Here is an 11,955-nt window from a genome sequence, read left to right as displayed (position 1 = left end):
TCCGTCTTGTGTGTGTGGAGTTTGCATGTTCTCCCCGTGCCTCGGGGGTTTCCTCCGGGTACTCCGGTTTCCTCCCCCGGTCCAAAGACATAGTAGACATGGTAGGTTGATTGGCATCTCTGGAAAATTGTCCGTAGTGTGTGTGTGTGTGAGTGAATGAGAGTGTGTGTGTGCCCTCCAATGGGTTGGCACTCCGTCCAGGGTGTATCCCGCCTCGATGCCCGATGACGCCTGAGATGACCCGAGGTAGTTCGGATAAGCGGTAGAAAATGAATGAATGAATGTAAAGGTTGATGTCTCAAATCACCAAGAGTCCTAAGGCTGAATATCTGTGGTGTCTGAATACTTTTTCTCCTATCAGTCCAAAGACATTATGTGTTTAACTCTGAATTCAATTAAATAACAAAAATATAGATATTAAATCATAAAAAAAAAACGATCCGTCTTCCGTATGCTCGTATCCCCTTACTTTAACCCCTCACGGGTATTCCGTACTGAAAAACACATTAAACATGCGTTTAAAATAAAAAGATATATTTTTCTATCCACTCCTGTGTACACAAACTGTTTCATCCACTTCACCCAAGTTAAAAGTGGATCATTTCTCACTTTCACTTGCACTAGCGTTCGAGAAACTGCTCGTTAAAGCTCGAAATATCCCACAGCGAAGCCTGAAAGCATCTCTACACCTAAGAGACGATGTTTCCTCCTGCCAAAAGCTCAGCAGGATCGCTCCCAGTGCCTGCTGGGATACAAGATCCATGAGAGTCTAAGAAAGATATAAAGTCTGAATAAACTGTGGCACCGTGTGTGTTCTGCAGTGTGATTCAAAAAGACCTAATGTAAGGAATAAGAGGAATGAAATGACTTTTGTGTATCAATGACAGGGTGGTGAGTGAAGAGGAGTTAATGATGAAGAGGAGATACTGATGATTAGTATATTTAGATAGATTTAACACATTTCTAATTCAATTTAGGGGAGCATGGTGGCTTAGTGGTTAGCACGTTCGCGTCACACCTCCAGGGTCGGGGGTTCGATTCCCACCTCCGCCTTGTGTGTGTGGAGTTTGCATGTTCTCCCCGTGCCTCGGGGGTTTCCTCCGGGTACTCCGGTTTCCTCCCCCGGTCCAAAGACATGCATGGTAGGTTGATTGGCATCTCTGGAAAATTGTCCGTAGTGTGTGAGTGTGTGTGTGTGAGTGAATGAGAGTGTGTGTGTGCCCTGTGATGGGTTGGCACTCCGTCCAGGGTGTATCCTGCCTCGATGCCCGATGACGCCTGAGATAGGCACAGGCTCCCCGTGACCCGAGAAGTTCGGATAAGCGGTAGAAAATGAATGAATGAATGAATGAATGAATGAATGAATGAAAGAATAATTAAATTTAATGTTGTGGAACATCCAGGAAACCTGCTAGTTCCTGATCTCGTTGACGTCAGAGCAGCTATAAACAGTCTTTCCTTCCTTTTTTGAGTATATTATTGAAAATCACTCCTCTGTCTTGTAGATGTTGGAAAGTTACATCTTTACCGCTGAGGCAAACGTGCTAAGCGCTAAGCGCTAAGCCACCGTGCCTAAATATGAAGTGACTCATGAAACGTTTGTTAAATCGGAGTGCGATTGAAATAATGAAACGATTTGAATGTGACGTAAAATCGATCGATTTCCGTTTATATTCGGATTACGTTTACGTTTATTTTAAAGATTTTTGACCCAAAAATCATGCCATCGGCATCAATCTATTTATTTAAATCACACCACGATTCCACTAACATTCCACAAAACTTCACTTCATATTAAAGCGATTTTAAATCAGACCCTTAAATCAAAGACAGATAATACTAGACGTTCAAGTAGAACAAAAGTAATGGCACCCCAATGGCACCTTTGACATTTATTTGCTTTCTTTGAACTTTTACTACTAGCTTGTCTAACCCTATATCATAAGATCGGTCATTTAAAGCCTACTGGTGTTTAATTTATCAAATTTCATTGTGAATTCATCAATGAATTCATTCATTGTTTTTTGGTTTTAGTTCCAAGTTTACTGTAAGACTAATTAAAGCTGAACGTTTTGTTTTTTTCCTCTCAATCTTTCTCCCATTTCGATCGTGTGCCAAGTCACAGCAGCCGTCTGCAACCATGAACTTTTTAAAAATCCATCTCTACGTCTATCACGTGGCGAGAAAAGTATCTCGCTCCTTTGTTTATTGACTAAAAGAGTCGTTTCCTGTTTCGGTAACTGCATCTTTATTCAGTAGTATCGCCTTGAACTCACATTACAAAATAGCGGCTAATTGCTGCCGAGTTTCATGATGATGTTTTTAACAGGAGGGAGGCTGATTAGGAGACGCTCCGTAATCAGCTGAAGGCGCAAAAAACAAGTATTATTATTATTACTGTTGTTTAAAAAAAAATAACGTTTCTCTCATTAAATCGATGCGGTTCTTTCTCTGAATGCAGGGAACACTGCGGGGGAAACGAGTTTCAGACGGATCGTTAGAGAAAACACTGAATGTGAAATGAAGGACACATACGGAGACTTGGTGTAACTTTAAATTCACATTTTAAACATGATATATATTTACACTGAATGCCATTATACACACAACACTTTTGTTTTTGCCCTCATTTTTCATGATCTGAACTCAAAGATCTAAGACTTTTTCTATGCACACAAAAGGCCATTCGTTCATTCATTCACTAATTTTCTACCGCTTATCCGAACTTCTCGGGTCACGGGGAGCCTGTGCCTATCTCAGGCGTCATCGGGCATCGAGGCAGGATACACCCTGGACGGAGTGCCAACCCATCACAGGGCACACACACACTCTCATTCACTCACACACTCACACACTACGGACAATTTTCCAGAGATGCCGATCAACCTACCATGCATGTCTTTGGACCGGGGGAGGAAACCGGAGTTCAGAATCCAGGCAAACTCCACACACACAAGGCGGAGGGCAGGAATCGAACCCCGACCCTGGAGGTGTGAGGCCAACGTGCTAACCAATAAGCCACCGTGCCCCCCATTGTTGATCTTGTGTTTTCAAAACTAACCCGTGTAAACTAGGACACATCCTTTAGTGTGGATCGTGGAAGGGTTTCCTACGCAATCCAAAAACAAGTGTCACTAGAGGACACGTACTGTATATCAGTATAATTACTTCAATTTCTAATTTTGTTCAGTGTATATAACAGGTGATGTTCATGCAAAATGAGCCAGTAGCTTGACCTTAGATTGCTCCAGTGATTTGTTGATGGAAAAAATGAAACCTTAAAAAAAAAATCCTTATGATAAAAATCTGATTTTGACGTCAGTCTCTTGGTCTAAAGCAGGATCTTAATAAGCCTTTAATAAGCCTTTAATAAGCCTTCTTTTCTAAAATTAGTTTTGCTTTTTTTTAGCAGAAGTGCTGCAGGTTTTTCCACTTTTGCTTCATAGATAAAATTTTTGTATATGGAAATTTCCAAATCTCAAAAACAAACCTGTGATCATGTAAAGTGTCACAGAGCTTTATAAACGTCTCGCCTTTTACGTACAGATATTTAACTAATAATTTACAGACTACCTAATCTTCAGTCAGATTAACAATCGTTTTTAATTATACTGTGTATATCAACTGAAATAAAATGAATAAATAAGCACTCCATACAGGTTCAGGATTTATTTGTTTGTTTGTTTGTTTGTTTATTCATTCATTCATTCTTAATATTTTGTTATTGTTTATATTTAATAAATGTATTTATTACAACTCTTTTATTTAATATAAAGTGATTCATGCTAAAATGAAATATTCACTATTTATTTATTTATTTATTTATTTATTTATTTCACTATTACAGATTTTTTTTTTTAACTTTTTTTTTTTTAATCGTGTAACAAAAAAGACAGGAATTGGGCGTATTTTTTTTTTTTTTAGGATTAACCTACAGCAAGGGTTAATCCCAGTCTAGAAAAAAAACAGGCCTTTAATTTTTATTTTAGTCCAAAGCGAGACAGACTGTGTTTTTATCACATCCCACACAGTGTTCCCGGGATAGACTAAAGACCACAGTGACCCTGACCAGCATAGGACACTTAAAAGCTGTCATTGGGGAAGCAACATGACCGGGGAACACTGTCAGATCTATGCTTTTGCTCTTTTATTGGCCATTTGCACTTACGGGCGAAATGTCTGACAAACGATCCCATCACATAACAGAGCTTTGAGGATAAACAGAGCAGCGACATTACTGCAGAGAATCGTGGGTAAGCGATTATGATGCATTCAGAAAGGACAAAATAAACAATAGTCATTTTCCCCTCTTACTTTTATAGACTAAATGTCTTATATATATATAGCCATAAATGCATAGATGTTTTATTGTATTGGGGGTGTACAAACTTCCGCAAGTCGTGGCTTAATGGTTAGAGAGTCTGACTCGTAATCCTAAGGTTGTGGGTTCGAGTCTCGGGCCTGCCACGACTGAGGTGCCCTCTAGCACCGAACCCCCCAACTGCTCCCCGGGCGCCGCAGCATAAATGGCTGCCCACTGCTCCGGGTGTGTGTGTGTGTGTGTGTACTTTGGATGGGTCAAATGCAGAGAACGAATTCTGAGTACGGGTCACCGAACTTAGCCGTACGTCACGTCACTATTCGTACCCAGTAGGTGGCAGTATAGAGTTATGTTTTTATTTTAAATTCTGCACCAGTGACATGTGCCAATAAAGACAGGTTTAGAGCTGGAGATGATGTAATAACAGCAACTGTACCAAAATGCAGATACTATTATAATTATGCAAATTAGAATACAACACTTTTGTACCAAAATGCCACCATATATTCTCTCTCTCTCTCTCTCTCTCTCTCTCTCTCTCTCTCTCTCTCTCTCTCTCTCTCTCTCTCTCTCTCTGTATAGTAATCTTTCAGTTTTCCAGCTGTATTTTGGTTTGTACTCAGTTCCTCTAGCACTTGACTTTTTTTTCTCCTAGTCTTCCTTTTCGTTTATCATCTTTCATTTCATTTCGTTCGTTATTCATAATTCATCGTTTTCCGTGTCTTTCCTCCGTCATGTCTCTGTATGTCGGTGCAGGAACTGTCAGCACTCTCACTCTCTTTTAATAATTTCTTTTTCCTCTTTCATTTTATTTCTTTGGATTTTTGGTGTCACTTCCACTTAGTCTGTCGCACGTCTGCACCGTGTTGTCATGGTAATCACTGTGAATTAATCCAGTTGTCCACGACGAGTCCTCTCAGCAAGCCACAAGGCCGGGAATTAGGTCTTCCGCTTTCCTAATTGTCAGAGACGAGGTCATGGCCGAGCGAGAGAATAACGGGTGGGTTTTTTTCCCCTCTGTCTCACGACCGAGTTCTCATGCTTGAAACTGAGGTCTGGATGACACGGTGTTCGTTTGACATCATTTTGCTTTTAGATCTGATTAAAACCAGATTCTGTGTTCCGGACAGAGGCTTTGTGTATTTTCCCCATGAGTGACAGAATGGATTTTTTTTAAGCTTGTGGGGTGTGAACACAAAATGTCAGCTTCCACAACTCAACTGCACTGCACTGCACCACCTCCAGCCTGATTCTGTTGGTGTGAGGAGCACATGGTGTGTGGGCGCGTGCAGATGGCCAAATGTCCATTCAAGCCATCAAACATACTTATGAACACAGTGAAGTGACTACAAACTGATAGTGTGTGTGTGTGTGTGTGTGTGTGTGTGTGTGTGTGTGTGTGTGTGTGTGTGTGTGTGTGATGTACTGCACACTAATGCTGTTCTGCTGCTAATCAGTGTCTCAGTGCTGCATTTTCTTCTTTCCTGCAAGAGGTTAGCAACTGTGCATCACTCTGATGTCACAAGTAGAGGTCTTTTCTAGTGTAAAGAGATGTACCCGACCCGAAGTGACCCGAATCACTTTTTACACAAACCCAACGTGCATTTATTTATTTATTTTTTAAGAAAGACCCCACCCGAGACAAACCCGATAAAGTTAGCCCCGAGTTTCGACCCGACCCGTTGACAATTTTTTTAACCCGACTGGACCCGAAAGTAACTCTACACTAAAGTAACCGCTACAGAGTGGATTCAAAATTGATTGACAGGTCTGTTTCAACGAAAATTAGCTTACCGCCAGCCGCACGTCACCAGCCACATGTCGCAAGCGGTCTTGGCAAACAGGAGAGGTTGGAAAAGGACTCGAGTTGATGCACACACACTCTCTCATTCACTCACACACTACGGACAATTTTCCAGAGATGCCAATCAACCTACCATGCATGTCTTTGTACCGGGGGAGGAAACCCCCGAGGCACAGGGAGAACATGCAAACTCCACACACACACACACACACACACACACACAAGGCGGAGGGGGGAATCGAACCCCCTGAGGCGAACGTGCTAACCACTAAGCCACCGTGCCCACCCGGATTTCAGAACATCTAACTGGGAACACTATCAGGAAGATTATTCCAAAGTTTGGGAGCTAAATACGAAAAGCTCTACTGCCTTTAGTAGACTTAGATATTCTGGGAACTACTATTGATCAAACTGTCCTGACTTTCTGATTAGGAATTCCAAATCTTATTTAAAATTTTTTTCTTGTCGGAAATTTAAGACTAAAGGTCACGACACGTAAATTCCGACCTCCGTTCAAAAGCAGCATAAATCCCGCTACGGCACCGAAAGCACGCCGTTGTGGGAAACGCTCCTAATAAATAAACCATCGTGACGATGAAAGAGGTTTGTTTGTAAACGACTCGTTATAAAATCGATTAATTCTTAAAACGAATATGCGAGACAGTCCAAGGTTAATGAGCTGGTAGTGGTTTTAGTTTACTTCATTAATGTTAATAAGTCTCTGAAATGCATCCAGCGCTGCTTAATCAGCACCTTCATTGTGATCATTAATATCATATTAAAGGAGATTGAGTCTTTATATCTTCTGCAGCTGACCCTTTGATCGTTGCTTGTTAAAAAGTTCTCTAATGTTTGATTTCTCATGATCTCTCTCAAAGCACGTCTGGGTTTTCTTTTCCCACAACAACTTTGTTTTATCTCTCCGGTCCTGTCCATCAGACCATCTCGCGGCATGAGAGGACACCGGCTGAATCGTGTGCCTCATTTTGAAGAGTCCTCGACCCTGAAGTGCTCTCGCTTTCATGTCTATAACATGCTTATTCATGAGTATGTACGAGACCGAGGAGTGAGTGGCTCCTGTTATTCTTGCTGGTACACCAACCTGTCTTTTACACCATTTTACATGTTTAATATTGTCCTACAAAGTGGAAAAAATAAACTTTTCTGCTTCAGGGGCTTGAATGAAGATTTCATCATTAATTAGAAGGCTGGAAATATTTGCAGCGCAATTAAAAAAAAATTCATGATCCTACATCCAACAAACTCAGTTAAAGGCAGGGTCTCTGATTTTTGAAAGCCAATGTTGACATTTGAAATCACCAAAACAAACACGCCCCTAACCCATACGGGTCCCACCCCTGTATCGATAGCTCCGCCCACACATACATACGTAACCCAGACGACGGAAAGAAACGTGTCTTTATCATAGCTGAAGGGAAGAACAATACGATTGTAGATAAACAAACAAGCAAAAATGCCACACAAGCATAATGATGTAAAGGACAAAGGCATATATTAGTTCTGTGTAACAAAGCAAAACCAACGTTACTCACCTATCGAGAAGGAAAAAAGCGCCTCGGCGTCTTAAGTAAAGTCGGCCACATATTCACAGGTCGGAGTTTCCCGAGTCGATAACTCCTGAGCTAAACGCTGTTACTACACAAAACGCGGTTGTAGCTGCCTCTCTACATTACTACGATAGAAAAGAGGTGTTATTTGTGTAGTAACAGCGTTTAGCTCAGGAGTTATTGACTCGGGAAACTCCAACCTGTGAATATGTGGCCAACTTCCTGCTCCTTCGGTTCTCTCCAGCGCTGGAAAGCTGATCCTATATTAACACGTCCTACTTCTTGTCCTTATCGTAAGTCTTTCTTCTCTTTCTTTCTTTGTTTTTATCCTCCATGTCAATGTTAAAACCGCTTTCTGCTAACGTCACACATGCGCACTGAACACTCTCCGCCCATATCGACAAGCCCCACCCCTTTCTGTTCATTGGCTACACATTTTGTTTTGATTTTTGTTTTGATTTTTGTTTATTATTTAAGCCTCTTTTATTATGTGTGCAAGCTTACGTTCACGAAACACACATTTCATTTGCTTATCTATCATCTGGCCCTCAGAGATGTACAAAAAATGAGGATGTCTTATCCAGAGTGAATACAGACATTCATCATCAGGAAACATCTCGCCCGTCTATTTTTGGTCTGACTGTGTTAATATTCTGTCTGAAAGGTTTTTTCCTCAAACAGACGCTGCTGAGAAATGGCTTCTGTATCTGATGAGTAATGATGACACACTTGACTAATCTTTATAACATAGGGATAATTTGGGGAATTATATCCTTGGAGGACATAAAGGCTTTGCTTAAGTGCCCACCAGGAGCAGCTTATAAGTGCTTTGGCTTAAAAACCCTGACCATCTGATCAGCAACCCAGAGCCTTAATTAACCGATGACCCTTAAACCATAGCTGTCGAGCCATCACTGTCCGTATGGAACCGACTTCCATTTCTATTTCCATCCCATCTTTTTGGTTGATGCTTTAATCCAAAGCAACAACAGAAACAGGACAGAACTGTATGGTTCTGAAGGTGAAGAGTCTTGCTCAAGGACTCAGCAGTGACAGCTCGGTGATGCTGTGATTTATACTTTTGTCCTTCAGATCCTTCAGCAAATTACAGCTGAGTCACAACTCAAGATCTCTTCACCAAGCACTAAATTAACACTTGTTTCATTCATAATGTTGAAAATGACCTTTTTATTTTCTTCAAACGCTAACACCCCGTTGACCTTGTGAACTAGCGTCAAGGATCTTCCGTTTCACTCCATCTTTTCTTCTTGCCAATTTGGACAGCTACCAATTCACAACCACCACCAGTCAGATCTCTCCATCATACCATTCAGAAGCCTTTATAAGGATATTTTAAATAGAGACTACAAAGCGTTTCGGTATGTAGCTCTGCCAAAGAGTGTCTGCTAAATGCTGTAAAAGTATTTTTTTTTTTTTTTTAAGTATTTTTCCTTGCGTCAGTTTCCACATCCACCACCTCCTCGGCTCATTCCTACAATAACAGCCTCCTACCTAAAGCTCTTAAAGGGTGATGCAAATCCGACAGAATCTGTCCAGATATCGTGGATCTCTCCGTAACGAACGAGACACGGAGTGATGACTTGGTTAGTTACGGGTTCTTCACATCCAAAGAGGTTTTAATTGGTACTCAGTTATTGAGATCTACACAGACGGAAATTTTAGGTTTTCTCCAGAAAGACGAGAGAAAAATATTTAATGGGGAAAAATTCTACATTGGGGGCACGGTGGCTTAGTGGTTAGCACGTTCGCTCACACCTCCAGGGTTGGGGGTTCGATTCCCATGTCCGCCTTGTGTGTGTGGAGTTTGCATGTTCTCCCCGTGCCTCGGGGGTTTCCTCCGGGTACTCCGGTTTCCTCCCCCGGTCCAAAGACATGCATGGTAGGTTGATTGGCATCTCTGGAAAATTGTCCGTAGTGTGTGAGTGTGTGAGTGAATGAGAGAGTGTGTGTGTGCCCTGTGATGGGTTGGCACTCCGTCCAGGGTGTATCCTGCCTCGATGCCCGATGACGCCTGAGATAGGCACAGGCTCCCCGTGACCCGAGAAGTTCGGATAAGCGGTAGAAAATGAATGAATGAATGAATGAATGAATGAATGAATGAATGAAAGTCTAGATTGAACATTTCCTCAAGATAATACAAACCCTAGTATGTAAAAAAGTCTACACACTCCTGTAAAAATGGCAGGTATTTGTGATAAATTAGAACATCTGAACATTTCAGGTTCATTTTCTTAAATCACAGAAACTGCCATTTTAACAGCAGGGGTGTGAGACGTTTTATATCAGTTAGATTTCATGGACAGTCAGAATATGTGCTGTCAAAACACATTATCATGGATACTCAAATGTGGCCTGTTCTGATTAGAATTTTATTTGTTTTTTTTTTAGCATTGCCCACACTTGTCCACACACACACACACACACACACACACACACACACACACACACACACACACACACACACACACACACACACACACTACTCGGTGTGTATAAAACACCACTCTATAATTACCAACCCTGTCATTTAGTGAATGTAGTACAGTGCATGGTTATAAGCAGCCTCTGACAGGTGTGTAAATGGAGACCACCTGTTTTTCGACATCCGCTCTCGTTTGTTCTCGATCGCTCAAATATTCACTTGATTCCTGGCTCGAGTAACCAAAAAGCTCTAAACAACCGACATATTTCTGATCATGACTTAACACCGAGGACGAATCAGTTGGAGACTTGCCAAAACAAAACAAACCTAAAGGACGAAAATCCAACGGCATGCTAGGCGATTCGAACAAGTTGCATTTACTTTTAATCAACTTCAGCGCTGTTGGACTCTGATAGGTCGGAAGAAGTTGATTCATTTTCCCTAACAGCAGGTTTATATTATGTTATGTTCTTGTTCCGATAGGTTATCGTTTCTATAGCAACAGCCTGCACCCGGGGACCTGTACAGTGGACCCTCTGCATAATTTGACTCTAATAACAAAAAGGTTATTTTTAAAATCAATAACCACTTTGTAACAGATCCACCAGGGGAAAGTGTACAGAAGAAAGAGAAGGAGAGAGAGAGCAAGGGAGAGAGTGACAGAGACAGAGAGAGAGCGAATGACTAATCCATCCACTGGTCTGACTTCACCACAACACTGCAGCTCCAGGTCATACAGAATCACACCATCAGATCAATATTATAACAAAAGAGAAAGAAAGTTATTGATTATTGGACAGAACTCAGCAAACCCCCCCCCCCCCCAACAAATAAATAAATAAATAAATAAATAAATAAATAAATAAATAAATAAATAAATCCAGGCTGAGGCACAGGCTTGAGATAGAGAAGAGCCTGGACACACAAACCTGGAGCTGTAGAGAGGACAGACTGTGCTCCTTCTGTGACTTCAGAGCAGAAGAGACACTAAATAGAAAAATAGAAAGAAAAACTAAATAGAAAGAAATCAGCAACACTAATAACAAGTCATTAGGAGACATCAGCAACTGGTTTCAGAGCTGGAGTAATATAGAGAAGCTCCCATTACAGAGTTACAAAGTTATAGCGTTACAGTTTTATAGAGTCACAGCGTTACAGGGTTATAGAGTTACAGGGTTACAGTGTTACAGGGTTATAGAGTTACAGTGTTACAGGGTTATAGAGTTACAGTGTTACAGGGTTATAGAGTTACAGTGTTACAGGGTTACAGTGTCACAGGGTTACAGTGTTACAGTGTCACAGGGTTACAGTGTTACAGAGTTACAGGGTTACAGTGTTACAGAGTTACAGTGTTACAGTGTTACAGTGTTTCAGGGTTATAGAGGTACAGGGTTACAGGGTTATAGAGTTACAGTGTTACAGGGTTATAGAGTTACAGTGTTACAGGGTTACAGTGTCACAGGGTTACAGTGTTACAGTGTCACAGGGTTACAGTGTTACAGAGTTACAGGGTTACAGTGTTACAGAGTTACAGTGTTACAGTGTTACAGTGTTTCAGGGTTATAGAGGTACAGGGTTACAGGGTTACAGTGTTACAGGGTTATAGAGGTACAGGGTTACAGGGTTATAGAGTTACAGAGTTACAGTGTTAAAGAGTTACAGGGTTACAGTGTTACAGAGTTACAGGGTTACAGTGTTACAGGGTTATAGAGGTACAGTGTTAAAGAGTTACAGGGTTACAGTGTTACAGGGTTACAGAGTTACAGGGTTACAGGGTTACAGTGTTACAGAGTTACAGGGTTACAGTGTTACAGGGTTA

Source organism: Tachysurus fulvidraco, chromosome 1 (genome assembly GCF_022655615.1).
Source record: "Tachysurus fulvidraco isolate hzauxx_2018 chromosome 1, HZAU_PFXX_2.0, whole genome shotgun sequence".
Lineage (NCBI taxonomy): Eukaryota > Metazoa > Chordata > Actinopteri > Siluriformes > Bagridae > Tachysurus > Tachysurus fulvidraco.
The sequence above is the reverse complement of the archived record's forward strand: the minus strand, read 5'-3'. Positions refer to the sequence as shown.